Source organism: Trichosurus vulpecula, chromosome 1 (genome assembly GCF_011100635.1).
Source record: "Trichosurus vulpecula isolate mTriVul1 chromosome 1, mTriVul1.pri, whole genome shotgun sequence".
In the NCBI taxonomy this organism is placed as follows: domain Eukaryota; kingdom Metazoa; phylum Chordata; class Mammalia; order Diprotodontia; family Phalangeridae; genus Trichosurus; species Trichosurus vulpecula.
The window spans coordinates 282,814,669-282,835,043 of NC_050573.1; the positions used below are offsets into that span (position 1 = coordinate 282,814,669).

General features: G+C 38.8%; 1 protein-coding gene across 1 annotated transcript in view; it reads left to right on the forward strand.

Moving 5' to 3' along the window:
* The window catches only part of LOC118831213 (serine/threonine-protein kinase Sgk3), a 161,327-nt gene that overhangs the window by 19,678 nt on the left and 121,274 nt on the right, over positions 1 to 20,375 (forward strand). The window lies entirely within an intron of this gene.

Sequence of the window (20,375 nt, forward strand, 5' to 3'; positions counted from 1 at the left end):
TTATTGGGAAAGGTTCTAGTGTATCTCCCATTGCATATGATGATTATTTTTGGTTTTAGATAAGGAATTATCTTTTATAATGTGAACCTTAAAAATAATTGTTCTTTGTTCGGTTTACAAAAAGTGAAATTCATTATTTAAAGATGATCCATGTGTAGTTTGATCATATGTCTGTCTCAATTTTACATCTTTGTTCAGTATTTGATTTTCTTCTTAAAAATGTAAGGAATGGTACTATGAAAACAGAATAATCAGTGGTTTGAATATGTGGAATTTTTGCTGTGTTGTTGGTATTCAGGAGAATGCCTTTGTTAACTGGCAGAGTTCATTGTCTAAACTGGAGTCTGATCAGGGAGACATATCAGTAGTTTGTGGTAATTAGAAAAGCACAGCATACTGGGTGTAGCTGCTGACTGTGTCTTTGAGTTAACAATATTTGACAATTCCAAGCACTTTTTAAAATAAGAGCTAGTGACAGATTTCATGCTTATTTTCCTATAATTTGATTGCACCAGAGTAGAATTATCTTAGGAATGTGTGATCTTCATGTTTTAAAGGAAATTTCATGTTCCCTTCTCAATTCCAAAGTAAAATCTCAATTAGGTTTTTATATAACTATATTCTAGTGTTAAAAGTATATTTGTATTAAGATATCCACGTGGGGAGGTTTTGACCAGTCGTTCCCGGATTGTGTAGCATTTAATATTTTGATTATTTACATGATGGAAGAGAAAATGTGTTTGTAAAAATGTATAAATTTCACCAAATTTGTTGGAATGACTCTCCTTAGTAATAACAGTACCCAGGTAGTCTCTGGCCTTTGATCCTTCAGAGTCTATCACTTCCTCTAAGTCTACAATCCCTAATCAACATCGGTATCTCCCTTCTCACAGCTCTTACTTATTCATTAATTTCTTTCTATGAAAGGCTCCCAAGCTAGCCTGGTATAGGGACTTGAGGAAGAAAACAGATATTATTTGTTTGAAACAAAACAACAACACCCGGAGGCTTTTACTAACCTCTAGGAATGTAACTGCCTTCCTTCCCTCTTCCATATCCACCACTCAGGCTGCTCTTTTGGGAATTCTTAGAGACTCCCTTTTGAGTTAGAGAATTGCAAAAGCAAAGAAGAGAAACAAGAGAAACAAATTCTGGAGAACCTCCCTCCAACCCCCCCAGCTATCCGGACTTCCACAAACAAATCCCTTAGTCTGACCCTTAAAGGTTTAGATGTGTCCAGGAGCATGTTTTGGAAAACAAAGATTATTCCTACTGTGTAGCTTTCAGTTCAGTATAAGATGCATAGGAGCTGGGTGGGCATGGGGTGGGGGGGGGGTGGGCATGGGTCGGGGGGGGGGAGTGGGATGGGCAAGCAGGTGGTAGTTTCTAGTCTGCCACTAGGTCAGCTGAATCACCTGGAGCAACCTCACAGCTTTCTGTGAGAGCAAAAGCACTTTGAAAGTTGTAAAGTATTATTAAACACTCTAGGCCTCAGAAGCCTCCTCCACAAAATTAGGTTGTGAGCTCCTTGAGGGCAGTGACTTTTTGCCTTTCTTTGTATTCCCAGTGCTTGGCACCGTGCCTGGCACATGGTAGGTACTTAATAAATGCTTATTGATTAACCGACTGACAGTCTGATGTAGTGGGAAAGATCCTGGACTTGGAGGCTGGACAGGTGGGTTTAGCTTGCATATCCAGTTCTCATTAAAGCTTAAAACTGCATCAAGACTTTTGGGACACCCTGTATGTAAACACTTTGTAATTTTGCAAGTGTGGTGTCAGTGCTGCTGCTGATAATGATGATATGCCTGAGGCTTAAATAACTTGCCCAGGGTCCTCACAGCTAGTTAAGTGACTTTGCCAGGATCCAAACCCAGGTCATTTGATGCCTAATCAAGCTTTCTTTTCACTGCTTCCAAAACCCTGCTAATGCTAAGTTATTTTTGTGAGTGGTTGTTCTTTCCCCCCTCTGGCTCCTAATGTCTTGAATCAATAAGGTTATAATTTACTCTTGTTAACTTTATTATATTTAAAGAGTAATTTCTTAGTATTTATACAAATAATTGACTTCAGTAGACATTTTGATTACATAAAGGCAATTTAAGAAATAAGAATTTCTGAAAATTTATTTTAGATTTGATTGTCCTGTTTCAGACACATTTTCTCTTCTTGGCCTCCTACTATAGTTCTTTATTTAGCTTGTGAACTGTGTTATGTTGTGTGGGGCCTAGGGGAAAAGTTGACCAATATCAAAGCTACTTCGTTAAAGACATTAAGCCATTTTGAAACTGAAGAAGTACCAATATTCCATCTTTCAATGGGTAAGTAGTTATATCTGGGTTTGGAAAGAGGCAGGCTAAGATTTTATATCCTTGTTTTGTACAGTAAAGTTTAATGAAGCAAGTGTGTTAACCTAAAAAAACAGATTATTGTGACTTCAAAATGAAAATTATTTTGGGTTGCTAGTTTATATCCTCTGTTGGTATCTTTTGCTTAATAGACATTGATTTAACAGGATTTGAAATGGATGAATTGGACAGCTAGGTGGCACAGTGAATAGAGCACAGGCCTGAAGTCAGGAAGACTGAGTTTAAATCTGGACTCAGATAGTGACTAGCTGTGTGACTCTGGCCAAGGCGCTTAACCTGCCTGCCTCAGTTTCCTCATCTGCAAGATGGAGATAACGATAGCACCTACCTCCCAGGGTTGTTATGAGGACTGAATTGCACATTATGTGAAGGCTAGATAGTCTGATAGCTATAATGAAATGTCAGTCCACTGGCAGGAGGCAATGACCCTTAGAACGTATGCAATTTAAGGGCCCTGTCCTGCTAACATGTTCCTTTGATTGTCCCCCATATGGAGTGCCCAGCTTCTTCTACAATAACAAATAAATATACAACAAAGACTAGCACTCTAAGTCTTTTTTTACTTTTATTTTTTAAATCAATTAATTTATATTTAGTTTTCAACATTCTCTTTTATAAGATTTTGAGTTCTGAATTTCCCCCCCTTCTTCCTCTTCCCACTCTCCAAGATAGCATGTAACCTGATATAGGCTATACATGTATGATCATATTAAACATATTTCCACATTAGTCATGTTGCAAAGAAAAATCAGAACCAAAAAGAAAAACCATGAGAAGGAAAATGCAAAAATAACCCCAAAAAGAGAAAATAGGATGTTTCAATTTTCATTCAGACTCCGTCATTCTTTCTCCGGATGGATAGCATTTTCCATCATGAGTCCTTTGGAGTAGTCTTAGATTGCATTGCTCAGAAGAACTAAGTCTAACAAAGTTGTTCATCGCACAACATTGCTATTACTGTAGCACTCTGATCTTAATAGATACTGTTTTGATTTAGACTTTGATTTAATTGTTATAGAGTCCTTTCAATTGTGTCCGAATCTTTGTGATTCCCTTTAGGGGAATCCTTCTTCAGCTCCTTTTCCACATGAGGAAACTGAGGCAAACAGGATTAAATGACTTGCCTAGGGTCACACAACTGTAAGTGTCTGAGACTAGATTTGAATTCAGGAAGATGAGTCTTCCTTGACTCCAGGCCTGGTGCTCTATCCACTGTACCACCTCAAGGAAACTAAATTGGGTGCAAAGCTGATAGAACAAGCAAACTTTATAATAGGTATTTATTGTCAAATGTTAGCTGGTGGCTCAGTAGCATACATCCTAGCAGATGGTGGAATGAATCTCTCTCTACTGATGAGAAAAATAAGAAGACACCTTGGGCCTTAAGTTTATTTGATGTTGTACTCTCACATATAGGAGTTATATGCAGCAATTTGAAGAAGCAATTTGAACCCAAAAGACCTGGGTTCAAATCTTGACTCTAACACCTGTTACATGTGTGACCTTAGGTTAATTATTTCTCCTTTAGGGCACTACTTTCCTCATCCATAAAATGGGATTGCATTATCCCATAAGGTTATTGTGAGTAAAGACCAGCAGAGGTCACTGTGGAGAGAAGTTTCGATGAGTATTTTTCACCCTCCCTCTGGGGAAGTGTTCCTAAATGACCACACCTATCTTCACCCCTTGGAGCCTATGACCTCCTCTCTATCGCCTGTAAAGGGGTGGAGGTGGGGAGGGCTAGTGGAGGAGGAGGGATGGAGTTGAGAAAGGAAAGCCATAACTCCCCTTCTTCCCTTCTGCAAAGTAACCCGTGTTTTAGAGATCAGATTAGTTAGCTGTAGAGGGTTTGGGTCTAGGACAAGGGTCCTAGTTCCACATGGCTTCCCTTCTCTACAAAGCTAAAAGTGTTTAAAAGTAGAGATTGTAAATAAAATTCACAAAATGCTCCAAGCCTTCAGTCAATCTTGATTACCCTGCTAGGAAAGTGGTCTCCCAGCCAGCTGAATTTGGTGTAATCAATTTTCCTTAAGGTTCACCACCTCCATCTTTATCACACTCCCTATAGCAAAAACATAAACTTAGGATGCAATTTAAATTATCTTTATTTAGTAAACAATTAGTTTTGGGGGGAAAAAGTAAAAAACAAGTAAACAAAATTCAAAATAGCAAAGAAACACTCAACAACGAGCCACGCCACCCTTGCATACAGCCAATAAAACAGAGTAGAGTAGATTCATGGCTGTTCAGCTCTTCCTCTAAGGAGGCCTAATTCAGTCCCTCCCTGATGGAAAGGAAAAGGCTTTAACAGCTACAAGTCTGAGCGTCGTTCTCCTGAGAAGTATTGTCCATCTGGCGCCGCTGCTGTTCTCTTTCCAACTTTGTCTCTACAACACTCTTCCCTCCTGTCCCTTTCCAGAGAGAATTAAAATTGCCACTCCATGGAAACCACTTACTCTTTTCCTGATCTGGGAAGAAATACAACCCACAGTGTCTTTGCCAGCTTGGGCCCTGTATCCAGACCATGCAGTGCCAAAGGGATTGTTGTATGAGCAAAGGGCTTTGTAAAGCACTTAAATGCAACGTGAATTAATGACAAGAGTACGTACAAGAATGACTGGACAAAGATTTTTGGAAAGATCCCAGTAAGTTCAAATGATCAGGAAATTCAAAGTATGTAAAGAATTGTCTTGAATATAAAGTTAAGTTTGATAAGACGAAGAGAGTGGTTGAAAAAATAACCAAATTGCTAAAGCGTTGATTGCTATCTGTACCATGGCAGCATCGCGTGAGTTATATAACATCACCAGAGAATTAGCTAATGTCTTATTGTCATTTGGTTATTTTTATCTTGAAACATTTTCAGTGTGGAGCAGTACTGTTATGTGGCTTTCTTATGCCTTTTGCATTTGAATCTTTTGCTCATTATCACCTGGAGATTCAGGGGCCACACTTAGGAGGAGCTAAGCCATTAATTGGACAGATAAGTGCCTGGTCTGGAGTCAAGAAAACTTGAGTTCCAGTCTGGCCTCAGATACTTACTAGCTATGTGACCCTGGGCAAGTCACTTAACCCTGTTTGCCTCAGTTTCCTCATCTGAAAAATGAGCTGGAGAAGGAAATGGCAAACACTCCAGTATCTTTGCCAAGAAAACCCCAAATGGGGTCACAAAGAATCTGATACAACTGAAACAAATGAACAACAACAGGCCATTGACAGGGCTCTTTACTCCCATAATTCCACGTCTTCACCAGGGTATTTTTTATTTTGCCTTGCTCCCTCAAATCATCCCAGGTCACTCTTCTCTTTCATCTCTTGCTTGGAGAACTGTATTCAAATAAACAGTATCGCACTGCTAGTAAGGGCGACACTGTGACTCCCCTAATGTTCCAATCCCCATCTTTGTGACTTCCCAGATTAATACTCTTGTCCCTGGCCACCACTCCTGCATATATTTGATCTCCCCTCCCTTAGAATGTAAATTCCTTGAGGCTAGGTCTTGCTATTTTGTATCTGTCTTCAGCACTCAGCCTGGCAATGGTAAGTGCATTATAAATGCTTTTCATGATTGATTCATTTGTTTTAGCAAAGATTTTGATAAAGGCGTAGAAAGCCTGCTTGTCAGATTTCTCCTGGATACAAAGCAAGATCTAAGTTGCCACCAACATGAATTTCTCATTATCAGAAGTGTTCAAGCAGAGGTTGGATGGTCCTTTTAGTGTTTAGTGTTGTAGAGAGGATTTGAACACTGGACCAGGGGTGGGACTAGGTGATCTCAAAGTCTGTTTTATCTCTGTGTGTTAATTTTTAGTTTTCACATAAGCTATCATTTTTCCATGTTTAATGTAAATACCAGAGAGAACTGGACTGAGGTCAGATTCAATCCAAGCGTTTTCCCTCTTTACTTGTGTTACCATACTGTACCATAGGAAAGACCAGTGCATGAAAAATGTCTATTCTCCAGCAAATGGACAGCCTATAGAATGTGTCCCTCAGAATGTATATTTGGGACAGACAGGGCAAATGGAGGGCAAGAAGTGGAGTCCAGAATGAGCAAGAAGAACAGAGTGGGCTGGATTGCTTTTGGGACAGGACAAAGTTCCTCACTTTACAAATTTCCTATAAAAGCAAAAGCCTATCCTGTTAATGCCAGCATTCTGATTGCTGTTGCCACAAATCAGGAAAACACGGAATATGATTGTCTCTGAAGAATTAAAAGTGAATATCACCCAAAAGGCCATGTATGGTAGATGGTGGTGTGAGCAGGCAGCAACACATAACTAATGAGGAACTTCAAAGAACAGGAGTAAAAGATGTCATCAAAATAATTCATAAGAAGAGAAACAGAAGATGGGCCAGTCATTTGGAAACGGTGAAGGACAATAGTGTAGGATACTCATAGTCTTCCACTGATGTCTTTGAAAGGTCAGGAGAAAGGAGAAGGAACAAGCATTTATGAAGCAGTTACTAATGTGCCAAGCGCTGTGTTAAACACTTTACAAATAGTACCTCATTTCATCCTCACAACAACCTTAGGATGTAGGTGCTATTACTATACTTATTTTCCAGTAGAGGAAACTCAGGTAAGCCGAGGTTAAGTGACTTGCCCAGGGTCGAATAGCTAGTAGGTGTCTGGGGCTGGATTTGAACTCAGGTCTTCCTGGCTCCAGGCCCAATGCTCTGCTACTTAGCTGCCTAAAAATCAAGGAAGGTGATGCAAAGTTAAGTGAGCAGAGCTAGAATAATTTATTTAATAATAACATTGGAAAGACAAGACAACTTTAAAAGACTTAAGAACTCTGATCAATCACAAGTCTAGAAGACCAGGGATGACCCATGTTCCCCATCTCCTGACAGAGGGGTGGTTGATTTAAAATATAAAATGAAGATCATAATATTAGCAACTTCCCAGGGTTGTTCTGAGGATCGAATGCGATAATATTTGTAAAGCACTTAGCACAGTTCCTGGCACATAGTAGGGGCTTAATAAATGGGCAAATACATTTTTTTGGACATAGCCAGTAGGAGAATTTGTTTTGCTTGACTATCCACATTTGTTCCAAGGATTTAGTTGTTTATTTGTTTGTTTTTTTCCCAATTGGTTAGAGAGAGGTAGCAAAGAAAGAAAATAAATGTTTGAGGTTAATTAACCTAGGATGTTGGGTGATTCTCTGTGATGCTCTTATGAGAGGATATGGACAAGAATTACACATGATGGGCAAGAATCAGCAGGTTGTCACCTGAATCATTGGCATGAACTCTCAAAGGGACGAAATCAAAGATCTATTTGATTTTTTTTTTGAGTTACCTTGAGTAAGTCACTTACCTTCTTGGGCTTCAGTTTTCTTATGTGAAAAATAAAAGGGTTGTGGCAGATATCACCAATTTCAAAATTGTCTAATTTTATGAAACAAATAGGAAAAAAGTCTTTTAAATAAAGATTATCCTTTCATCAGGGATGTGGATTTTTTAAAAATTTCATCATTTCAAGTAGGCTTCATGAATAGGATTCTTTATAGAATTATCTAAAGCCAAGCATTGATTTATTTGAAAACAAAGGGTTTCTTTTGAGTGTAGTTTAGCCTGGCAATGCCATGAATCCGAGAATTATTCTACATTAATTAGAGAACAGTAATGCAGTTGTGCCTACATTTAGAGTCCCAAATAAGCTTTTCACCCAAGATTCAATCTGGGGAAAGAAGTATTTCTAATTTAATGCACAAAAGCTCCAAAGCTTTCTGAGGTTTTTCCTTACTGGCAGTGTGGAAAGTATATGTGAAATATGATCTAGAGGATGCCAAGCTGTTATAGAAATATGAGTTGATTTTTGAAGTATTGGGTTCCATATCCGCAGCCCACTCATTGCAAATTGAAAGTTGATACAAATTTTAAATAATGCCTTTTAACTTCAATTTAACTCAAATATTTATTAAGTATCCACTACGTGAAAAGTATTATTACATTCACTTATGTGCTTTGTGTGTCGTAAGATCACCAACATTCTGGTGGAATGTCTGAATGTCAGAGGAATGGATAAACTATTTAATTGAGTGATAATTGGCCAATCATATCTTGGCAAGTAGGTGGTACAGAATATACAGCACTGGGCCTGGACTTTGAGTCCAGGAAGACTTGAGTTCAAATTTAGTCTCAAACAGATATTTACTAGCTGTGTGGGCAAATCACACCTCTGCCTGCCTCAGTTTCCTCAACTGTAAAATGGAGATTATAATAGTAGCTATTTCCCAGGTTGATTGTGAGGATCAAATGAGATAATATTTGTAAAGTGCTTAGCACAGTTCCTGGCACATAGTAGGGGCTTAATAAGGGCTTATCGCCTTCCCTTCTCTGTTATGTAACTTACACATTGGCTTAAAGTTTTCTGAGATCAAGAGGGAAGTCTAAATTTCCTGGCTTCCCCTCCTCTCCCATCATTTTGAACCAGACTATTAATGTCCTTTTAGCACAGTTCTGTGTAGGTCTTATTAAATTTCAGTTTTAGAAGGAGGGAAAAGTGGAAAATATGTTGCGAAACACCAATTTAGGTAATAGATGATGCCTATGAGTCACTATGGTTTCTTGTGTAAGTAGAAGTAGTTTTCAAGCCTGTGTACTTCTCAAAAATGACACATTCCCCAAATCCTCAATGAAAAAAAATCTCTGTGCTATAAGGTCTTTGATTGCTTCACCTATACTTTCCAATCATCAAAATCTTATCTTTTCCTGTTGATTTGCTAGTCTTAAATTTCAAATGACTTATCTTATTTTTAATCATACTTTTTAAAAAATATTAATTTTAAGTAAAGGGAAAGACAGATAATCTTTTGTTTTACAGGTAGTGAAATGGAGTCATAGAGAAGAACCAAAGCTTGTAGAGAAGAGGACCTACCAGTAGGGTCCTCATGGATTGTAGAAAATTTCATATGAAGATCAGACCCAGAGAAGAAAAAGCCTTTGTTTGAGGATGAGGTTGGGGAAAGGGGAGATGATAGCAGTTTGCAAACAGTTTAAGGTCTGACTTTGGAAGAGACTTTTTCAGCTTGGTGGCCAAGGTAGGAGAAACAGATAGAAGTTGAAGACAGGCAGATTTAGGCTTGATGTAAGGACAAACTTCCTAAAATCTAAAAGTATAATCAATTACCTTGAGAGGTTAATAGATTCTCCTTCCCTGGAAGTGTTTAAGCTGAGGCTGGGTGATCACTTATTGGATACTCCATAGAGGGGATCCTTGGTCAGGAAAGGAATGGACTAGGAACACTGAGATGTCTCTTCCACAACTAGAATTCTGTGAAATGGAATGGATATCCTCTCTCCTTCCAGGTTCAGTTATTAATTTACCAGCAATCTACCTTAGTAGATTGTTGACAGTTTTGATCGGCACGCTTCTCAAATAGTTATCCTGACCACTTGGTCACATCGTGAAGGCTTTGCAAAAAAGGTAGTACTTTTAAAGGACCATTGGAGGTGCTGGGGAGGCACCATTGATCTGTGCTAGTCTGGTATTTACTGCCAGATCATTACCTTCTTCACTCACTCCCCTCTCTGATTTCCAGGACTTGTTTAACTCTAGAAATTGTCAGTGGGATAATGGAGTGATGGCTATGACCTCTGGTTTGGGACATTGGTGTGGGAAAATACCAAGAAACTAGGTCCTTTTCATATATCCAATGCTGTTAGGTATAGGTCCATCTTAGGTTTGAACCTGAAGGTCCAACTCAGCTCATATACGTGTAATTACATTCTAGATTGTTTATGTCAAAATAATTACTTAGTTTGTAATATTTATCTGGAGCTACTACCTAAAACTTGTTACATTAGGTTATTATATTTTCTCAAAATTATGACATGTGCTTTAAAATGAAGACTTCAAAGGTTCCAAGAACAAGTCATTGCTTGGGGAAAGACCATTGAAAGGAGCTATGGAGTCGTAAGTGGAAATATGGGAGCCAGAGCTCACGTCTTAGATCTAATTCAAGGTTAGGAAATAACATGTTCTCAGCTGATATGCTTAATGGCCTTCCCCCTTTCTCTTTCTCAGTTTGATGATGACCTATTTTAAAGGACTTTTGCATAGATTAATTACTCTTAGGCACTTCTGAAATACAACACACTATATATAATTTATGTGTGGATAAAAGTGCTAATGAGTGTAAATGGTATTAGTCATTCACATGTCAAACTCTTGCCTAAAGATGTAAAAGTCAAGAAAACTATGGAAAAAAGAAAAAAAGGTTGTTTTTTTCCTTTGTTTGCTTGACTTGTTTCCTGGGGGAAAAACTTTAAATGCTCATAACAAATGTGTTTCCCTCATATATTTCCATCTTCTCTTCTTTCACCCTCCACCTCCTAGGCCTTCATATCATCGTTAATAAATGGGAATGTTCCTCTTAGATAAGTATCATGAGGATTATGTTCCAAGCAGGCCTGGATCTATATCTATATCAACATCTATATCTATATCTATATCTACACAGAAATATACATACATACATACATACATACATATATGTGTGTGTGTGTATATATGTGTGTGTGTATATATATATATATATATCTATATATCTATATATCACATTAAATGTTATCCTCAGAGTCCATCCTGGGATGTCATCATATAGATGAAGACTGACATATCTTTTTAGAATTGTAAATGCTATCATTTGAAACTCAGATTAAATCTGTCAGTAGCACTTAAGGAGGGGCAGATGATTTAGTCGAAGAGACAAAATGTACACATGTAAAATAGCTAGCTGGTAAATGTATGGCATAGTTGGTTACAATCCCTGTTATCTAGCACCTTACTAGACAGTTTAAGAACCAGCATTTCAAATATCTTCATTTGAAATTTGACTATTTAAATGTTAAATGTATTTATTTATTGTATTATCATCTTCATTTTAACATTAGGGAATAATTAGCCAATCAACAGGCATTTGCCAAGCTCCTACTACATACCAGATGCTAGGGATACAAGGGGAAAAATACCAATGAAATAATCTCTACTCCCAAAGAGTATGGAGCTTGCATTCCTTATAGGGAGACACCATGTAGTCAGACTAATCAGTCAATAAACAGGTGGTTTCATGGATAGAATAATGGCTCTGGAGTCAGAAAGACAAATACTGGAGTCGGACACTTATTAGCTATGTGATCTTGGGCAAGTCACTTTAATCTCTTTTTGCCTCAGTTTCCTCAACTATAAAATGGGGTAATAATAACAGCTATCTTGCAGGATTGCTGTGAGGACAAAATATTTACAATGTGCTTAGCAGAAGGCCTGGCATGTAATAGACAACTTAATGTATAATACCCCCTTCCCACTATGTGCTGGGCACTGTACAAATATAAATATGTAGGGGATAGGGACTGGATCTGTGATTTCATTGGTACAGGGAACTCCCAGGTGAGAAAGTTTCCCCCACTAATACAGGGATGCACCTTCTCTGTAATTTACAGTCACCTACAGTTGCCTAGGGCTAAACTTGTCATTCAGCCAGTATATTAGGGGCATGACTTGAACCCAGGTCCTCCCGATTTTGAGGCCAGGTCTCTGTCCCCTATACTACTGCTGCTTCTCAATATCCAAAATAAATTCAAGGTAATTTGTAAGGAAGACACTAGCTTGGGGGTGGTTAGGAAGGGCTTTATGTAGAAGATGATTAGAGCTGACCTTTGAAAGAAACTGGATTCTCAGAGGTCAGGGCTTGGGAAAATATGTTCTAGGCACGGGGTACAGCCTGCGGAATGGATGTGAACCTCCCCTTGGAGAAGGAGCAGCAAGTTCATCAGCTAGGAAAATTCAGAAGAAGGTTCTGTTGACTAAGTTCTTAAAGACAGGGGTTGCTCAGATCTTTGCTGAGCTGAAGTCCTAGTCCAGTGTTTTGGATCTAAAGGAGAAGTTGCTAGAAATAATGGTACAATTTAGTCTTCAGGACAAGTTGCTGCAATTCCCACAGTAGCAACTTATGATGAAATGCCCCTGGGAGGTTGGAAACAGCATTTCCTACCGAAATCCAGTACTTTACACATGAAGTAATCACAAAGAGAGTTTCCTTCCATAATTTTTTTAAAATGTCATTTCATCACTTAGGCTTTACCCCTGAACCATTCTTCTTAAGCAAGCCAGTTAACTTTTACTTAACCAGAATAGCTGGTGATCAATCATTTTCCACCCTCCCAAGGAGTGGAAGTATGATGTAGTGGTAGCATGATGTGGTGATGAAGTCCTGAAGACCTCATTGGGTTCAAATCCAGCTTCTGACACAGCCGGAAAGTGTGTAATTCTGGGCAAAAAAATATGGTAACCCTCCAAGACTATAAATTACAGAGCAGGTGATGGTCTGCATTGGCTGAGGAGTTTCCCATAGGAAATCAAAGCTCTGGACTACTCTACTTTTTCTTCGCTCCCCCATCAAATCCCACAAGTCACATAAACACTAGTTACTACTACTACTACTACTACATTTGTGTTTTAAAAGTAAAGAGCAGCAAATGTCAGAGTGGAGAATAAAGCAACAAATATAGCAAGTACCGAATTGTGTAGCATAAATTTGTAGTGAACCCAGTTGGAACAACTGTCTAATTTTTCTTCACCTTTGTTCAGTAGCACGCGCATAAGAACACAGGCAGTAGATGTTGCGAATGATCAAAAGCTGAAGCTTGGCAGGGCATGTCCGCCAAAATAATAAGGGGGTTAGAGACTCAAAAGGAGAGGACGAAATAGAGTTGAATTCATTCGCCAAGGGGTCAAGATGGGGAAAAGAGGAGAAAGTAGCTTGTGCAAGGGAGATGGCGAGGAAGAGAATTGAGGGGTCAAGGAATTGGAGGTATTGGTGTGGATGAAGGCCGTGGTTTGGTAAGAGAAGACAGAGGGACTGGTGGAAAGCCAATAGATTATAGTCAGATAAGGATTTTTCTGAATTCTTGAATATGGAAGTGGTACATTTGTAGGTGACAGAAAGAGAAAGATTGTGATCATCTTGGTGTATGGCTGAGGCGGGCTGGAGAAGTAATTCATGGGAACTGAGTTCGATGGAAAGTCAATATGGGTAGTTAAGTCTCCTAGTGTCAGGGCAGGAGTTAGAGGGAAAAATTGTAAGAGATGTCCCAAACTCATTGAAGAAGGAAGGGGAGTGACCTGGAGGTCTGTAGACAACAGCTATCAGAATTTTGATTGAGTGGTAGAGATGAATCTCAAAGCAGAGGTTACTAGGTGATGGAGGTAGGGCCTGAATGTGGTAAGGGAAAGCAAGGAGTATTCCAACTCCCCTGCCTCAGTCAGTGAGCTGAGAGGAATGAATGAAGGTGCAACCAGTACTGGAAGAGTGGCCAGAGAGGACGTGTCATCAGAGGGGAGCCAAAGAAATAGCTAGTAGATGGAAGGAGTGGGAGAAGAAAAGATTTGGAATAAAAGGAAGTTTATTTAGACATTCCAGAGAGCACAGTGGAAAGGGGAGGGTGTGATAAGTTTGAACTTTGGGATAGAAGGTTGAGGGGGATGGGACTAAGGAATCAGGTGGGGGGATGGGGGATGGTGTTTGGATGATGACCTATAGAGGTTCAGAATCACTAGGTCATGTAAGGTATGATCCGGCGTACCTACATTCATAGGCTCATAGACTAACCCTGGAGGATTGGTGTTATGCTGTGCTAGGTGAGAAGGGTTGTCACTTCTTATTTATTTCAACTCTGGTCACTCCTTCAGCCCCTTTGCTCAGGCATGACTTTCTCTCCAATCACTCCCTTGGTTCCTCTTCTCCTGGAGAAAGACTTTCCTTTCAAACTGGCCCAGGATAGTAGCCAGGCCTGCTGCTTCCTAGTGCTAGTCAGGTAGTCACAGCAACCCCTAGCCAAACTGCCGCCTCATTTGCCTAGAAAGACATGGGTCTAAGTATTTCTCTTTGCTCTTAGGAGTTGTAAAAAACGAACCACTAATTCTATTGTCTACACCTTGAGCCCCTAGCCAAAGGAAATTAATCTGGCTAAGTACTGCAACTGTAAATCTATCTCTCCCTACAAGAAAGGAAGGGAAAAGGGGATGAGAGGGGAGGGGGGTGATAGAGGGGAGGGCTGACTGGGGAACAGGGCAACCAGAATATATGCCATCTTGGAGTGGGGGGGAGGGTAGAAATGGGGAGAAAATTTGTAATCCAAATTGTTGTGAAAATCAATGTTGAAAACCAAATATGTTAAATAAATAAATTTAAATAAAAAAAAGAATATAAAAAAAAATTAAAAAAAATCTATCTCTGTTTCCTTGGACCTTGTGGCCTCTCTTTGCTCCATTTGTTTAAAGAGACACAGAGATGGGCAATGCAGTTAGGAAAGACAAATTCTTAAGATGGAACTTACCTAGCATGTTGATCTTATGCCCAGCCTTCTCCTCCAACCATCTCAAGCCAGCTTTGTGCTTACTAGCTTATAGGTCCATAAAACAGTTAACAAACATTTATTAAAAGTGCTTACTTTGTGCCAGACACTGTGCAAAGTTCTGAGGATACAAAGAAAGGCAAAACCATGATCCTTGTCCTTAAGCTCACATTCTAATGTGGGAGACAACATGTGAATAATTATATACAAAATATATACAGTGACAATTCAAAGTGATTTCCAGAGGGAAAGCACTAGCAGTAGAGGGTAGGGTTGAGGACCCAGGAAAGAGTGAAGGTAAAATTTTTACTGAGTCTTGAAGTAAGCCAGGGAATCCAGGAAGTAGAAGGGAGGATGGAGACCATTTGAGGTCTACTGTAGCCTCCTTGTGGCTTCCTCTCTCCTGGTAGATTGCATAGATCCTAGTTAAGTTAGCAACCCCTCTACTCTCTGCCCTGAAATTGCTTTTCTCTTGAAAGGCTTCAGCTGCCTCCACCATCCTTTAGTATAGGAGGGGCCATCCTGTAAGTCACAGGTTTAGGGTTTTCAGGGTTGCTCCCTGAAGTATCTAGGTGTTCTAGGAGCAGTATCTTAACCCTTCCCCTCATGCAGGTTAGGCTTGTTTTTCCTTAAAAGGTATTGAGATATTCCCCTAAACTTTGCTAAGAGGGCTAAGGGCTCAGACTGTTGATATCATTGCTTCATCATCTGATTACGTGTTAGCCAGGAGAAGCTAGAGGGCTATCAGTTGCTTGGCTGATGGACTGGGATAGGAGATTTGCTCAAGCTGAATCAACTCGAGAGAGGTTAAATGCCTATCCTTGTTGAATATCCTTCTCCTGTTATAGCTAAGTAGATATATTTTTAAATTGTTTAATGACTTGTGAGTGTCTCGTTTTGTTCCTAGAACACCAGGATAGAATCATTGGGTGATTTCTTTCCTGATCAGTAGGTATTCATATCTCTTTGGTAACATCAAGGGGTACTACACATATAGAGAGATTTTAGAGATCATCTAGTCTAACCCTTCGTATTATAGAAGAAATCGATGCCCGGGGGAATTTTGAGTGACTTCCCCAAGGTAATAAAAGTAGAGTCAGAAACAGAGTTTGAACCTAGGTCTCTAATTTATACATTTTCTCATCTTATTTCACCAGTTAGATTGTAAGCATTTTGTAGACAGCAATGGTATTATTGATTTTATGTCTGCATATAGTCCTGAGAAGCTCAACAAATATTTGTTGTTTGATTGAGGATTACCTGGAAAGGATTTCATCATTATAATTCTAAGGTTGAACACTACAATGCAGATTGTTTGTCTTTATTATTAAATGAAAATACATGTTGCTAGATTTTTTTTTAAATTGGCTAGCTGTATTATGGCTGGACAGGACAAAACTAAAGGTGATTTCTACCTTCCCGCAAATGATAGAATTGTTCTTTTCTCTCAATCTAAATTAGTCATTCTGTGTACTAGACTTTCCCATCTTCTTTCTCCCTCTCTGAGATTTAATATAGTGTAAGTGGATTCATACCATGATCTCAGCACTGAACTTTCGTGCTGGCAATTGGTAATATGAATTTAAATACATTTAAGCTGCTCAAGTCAAGTTGTATCAGGCCTTCATGGAGGAAAAATCAGTACGAGTAAAATGTTCCTCCACTGATTCACTCAGGTTCATATTTTAGCATATACTGTTCTATTTTGATATTATGGGGTTTAACTTTGTGAAGCCAAAGGCAAACCCAGGATATAACCCAATCAAATTGAGTCAACAGAGAGAGTGCCACAATTCCCTAAGATATTAACATTAAAGTTTTAATGTTAGGAAGACATAGGTATAGTGTTAAGAAGTATGCTTTCCTAACTGTAAGATGAGAAAACTGGAAATATCTTTGATAAGTGTCTGATAGCCAAAAAATGTAAGGACAAAGATATATAAAACCAAGAACTGTTCCCCAGTGGATAACTGGTTGAAAGAGATGATCGAGCAGTTATCAAAGGGACTGAAAATGATTAACAATCATATGAAAAATTGCTCCCAAATCACTAATAATAAAAGAAATGAAAATTAAAGCAACCTCAAGGTTTCACCTCACTCCCAACAAATTTGCAAAGACAAAAGATGGAAATGGCTTTTGTTAAAGGAGTATATAAGAATTAGTCACTGATGCAGTGTTGGAGTTGTGAGTTGGTCCAAATATTCTGGAAAGAAATTTGGAATTATACTAAGGAAGTGACTAAAATTTCCCTTTTCTTTGATCTAAAGATTCCACTGCTAGACAATTACTCCAAGGAGGTCAAAGATAGAAGAAGAAAAAAAGGTCTCATAAATATAGCAAAATATTTATAGCAACAGAAGGAAATGGAAACAAAGTAGATGTTCATCAAATGGAGAATGACTTCACAAACTCTGGAACGTGAATGTAATAGAATATTATTGTGCCCTAAGACATCAAACTATTAATTTTAGCATAGTTGCTGATCTTCATTGGTAAAGGGAATTTTCTCATTGGGAATTCAATGAAATCACAGGCGCAGTCCCGCCCCCTCCTCAAAAAATAAATGAATTCAAATCAATCAGTCATTCAACAAAGATTTATTAAGTTCCTGTTAGGGCCCACGTCCTTTGCTGGATGCTGGAGACGCAAAGACGAAAATGAAACAGTCACAGAAAGAAGCAGGCAGATGTGTAAACTTATGCCACATGAAGTCACTTGAACAGGAAAGCAATGTACACTATAAAAATGGAGAAAGTAACAGCAGCAGCAATAACTACAGAATTCCGAAAGTGAATGCTGAGTAATTGTAATGTCACACTTGACCTCCACAAAAATATGAGAAAGGGCTCCTCTCTCTGCTCTTTGCAGAGATTAGAAAATATGGTTGGAGAACATTGTTACGTCCTATCAAACTAGTCTGATGCATTGGTTAGTTTGGCTGAACCATTTTTTCCCCTCGCTTTTTGGGAGTTTTCTTTCTTAAGAGGATGACTTTCTAGGTGGAGGAGGGAAGAATATATTTGGAAGTGAAAGTGATCGAAAAACAAAAGATGTCAGCAAAAAGTATTATTTTTTAAATGCATGGTTTGTACTAAATGATTTCTAAAGTCAGTTCTGAAATAATCCCCAGCCAACCTCAAATCCGTCATAATTATGGTCATTGTTCCGGGTCAAATTGAGATCCTACTTTCTTCATGAAACCTTCTCTGATCATCCCAACCCAACACTATTTCCTTCCTTTGAATTCTATTTGCATTTATTGTCTTAAGTGATACTTTATTTTCCCCATTTATGTATATTCTAGATCAGGGCTGTCCAAAATATGGCTCGCGGGCCACCAGCCACTGTGCAATTTTATGCACCCCGCCTGTGGGTTTTAATTTTCACAAGCGAAAAAAATACAATAATAATTTGCATGGAATCTAATTGATGTTATTTTCTTTGGTGTTTTTGAGCAGTATTACAGACGGAACACATTGCATGGAATTTTCAATCGATCCGTGGGACGTGTTCTGTCTGTACGATGCAGACTAGTCAATACGCACCTACCTTTATACTGTTGTGTTGTCACTTTGTTGTTTTGTGTTTGCCTTCACACTTCGTGCCTTTACCTGTTGTATTGATGAGGCGCGTTCCCCCACCTTCTATTAGTGCACTGTATTTTTTATTCTGGGTGCGGCCCTAGATAATTATTTTATTTTAATGCGGCCCTAAGATAACCTAAGGTTGGACAGGCCTGCTCTAGATAATAATAATAGTTAACATTTATATAGCAATTACTATGTGCCAGGCACTGTGCTAAAGGCTTTACAATTGTTATCTCAATTTGATCCTTATGACAACTCTGGGAGGTAAGTGCTATTTTTATCCCCATTTTACAGATGAGGAAACTGAGTCAAATAGATGTTAAATGACTTATCCAGGGTCACCAAACTAAGAAGCCTGTATTTGAACTTAGGTCTTCTGGACTCCAGATCTTTTGGTCTCCCCTGTTCTACCTAGCTGCCAAGATTGTAACTTTATAGAGTAGAGATCCCTGCCTGATACCCCTCTGTACCTTCCTTAATATATTACATATCTTACTTCATAGGAGGAGATGAATAAATTTGTTGTTAATGAGTTGTTTCTGTTGTGTCTGCCTCTTCGTGACTCCATGCTGGGGTTTTCTTGTCAAGGACGCTGGAGTGGTTTGCCATTTCCTTCTCCAGCTCATTTTACAGATGAGGAACTGAAGCCAACTGGTTAAGCCCAGGGTCACACAGCTAGTCAGTGTCTGAGGACAAATTTGAACTCAGGAAGATGAATCTTCCTGATTCCAAGCCCAGCACTCTATCTACTGTGCCCCCTCTAGCTGCCAGATTAATAAATCCATGTTGATTGATAGTTCATCATATGACTAAACTTAGATGCTAACCTCTCTGATCGCCTGGTATTGTGTGAATGTAAGGGTGGTTTTTTTTATCAGCTATATCTACAACTTACTTTTAATAATAGCTAATATTTATATCGCACTTATTAAGTGCTAGGCGTTGTGCTAAGCTAATAAATAACAATCATTATTTCATTTGATCCTCACAACAACCCTGGTAGGTACACCAGAGTCACTTGTTTTGTTCTAATGTTCACTAGCAATCTTAGAAACTATCTGAATAATGCTGTATTGTCAGAAAGTCTTGGGACCATAGATTGAGAGCTAAAAGTTGACCTCAGAGTCCATCTAGTCACACAGGCAGAGATGGAATTTGAATCCAGGTCCTCTGACTGGAGAACCAATGTGTTTTCTGTTGTAAGATACTAGCCTTATCACATCGTCTTCAATATGACTGATTCATTATTTTTTTTAGTATAAATTTGACCACAATTTGTTTCTTCTTTCACGACATGACTAATAAGGAAATGTTTTACATGATTGCGCATATATAACCTGTATCAAATTGCTCACCCCCATTGTAGGGAGGGGGAGGGAAGAGAGGGATGGAGAAAATTTAGAACTCAAAATTTTATAAACATAAAAATTGTCTTTACATGTAATTAGAAAAAATAGTATTTAAAATAAACTTGACAACAAGACTGTTCAATCTGGGATTTAGTTCCAATTTTTTCCCAATCCCATTAACCTTATAACCCATGAAGCACTAGCCTTAATCTCCGGAGACATCTTTTCTTTGTGCCAGTGTCTCGCGGGCTACCCATTGCTCTTAGCAACAGAACTGTCATGTAGTGGAAAAAGCATTGGACCTGGAATCAGAAAAAACTAGGGTGTGAATGATGCCTTTGGGAAGGAGAAGGGAATAAACATTTATATGGTGCTTGCTGCGGGGCAAGGCACTAAGTGCCCTTTGATCCTCATTACAACCCTGAGAGGTGAGTGCTGTCATCATTCCCATTTTACAGTTGAGGAAACTGAGGCAAACAGCTGTTCAGTGACTTGCCCAGGAGCCTCAGTTTCTGCATATGTAAAGTGGGCTTAAATGCCACTTATTATTAGTATTTGCTAAATTTTCTCCACTTAAATACATACACTGGAAAGATGTGTTCCTATCCTGGGTTTCTAGTCCGCAGGCATGTGGACCTTATTTTATTTTTTAAAGGAAATTCTGATGTCGAAAACCATATACTGGTGTCAATTGATAA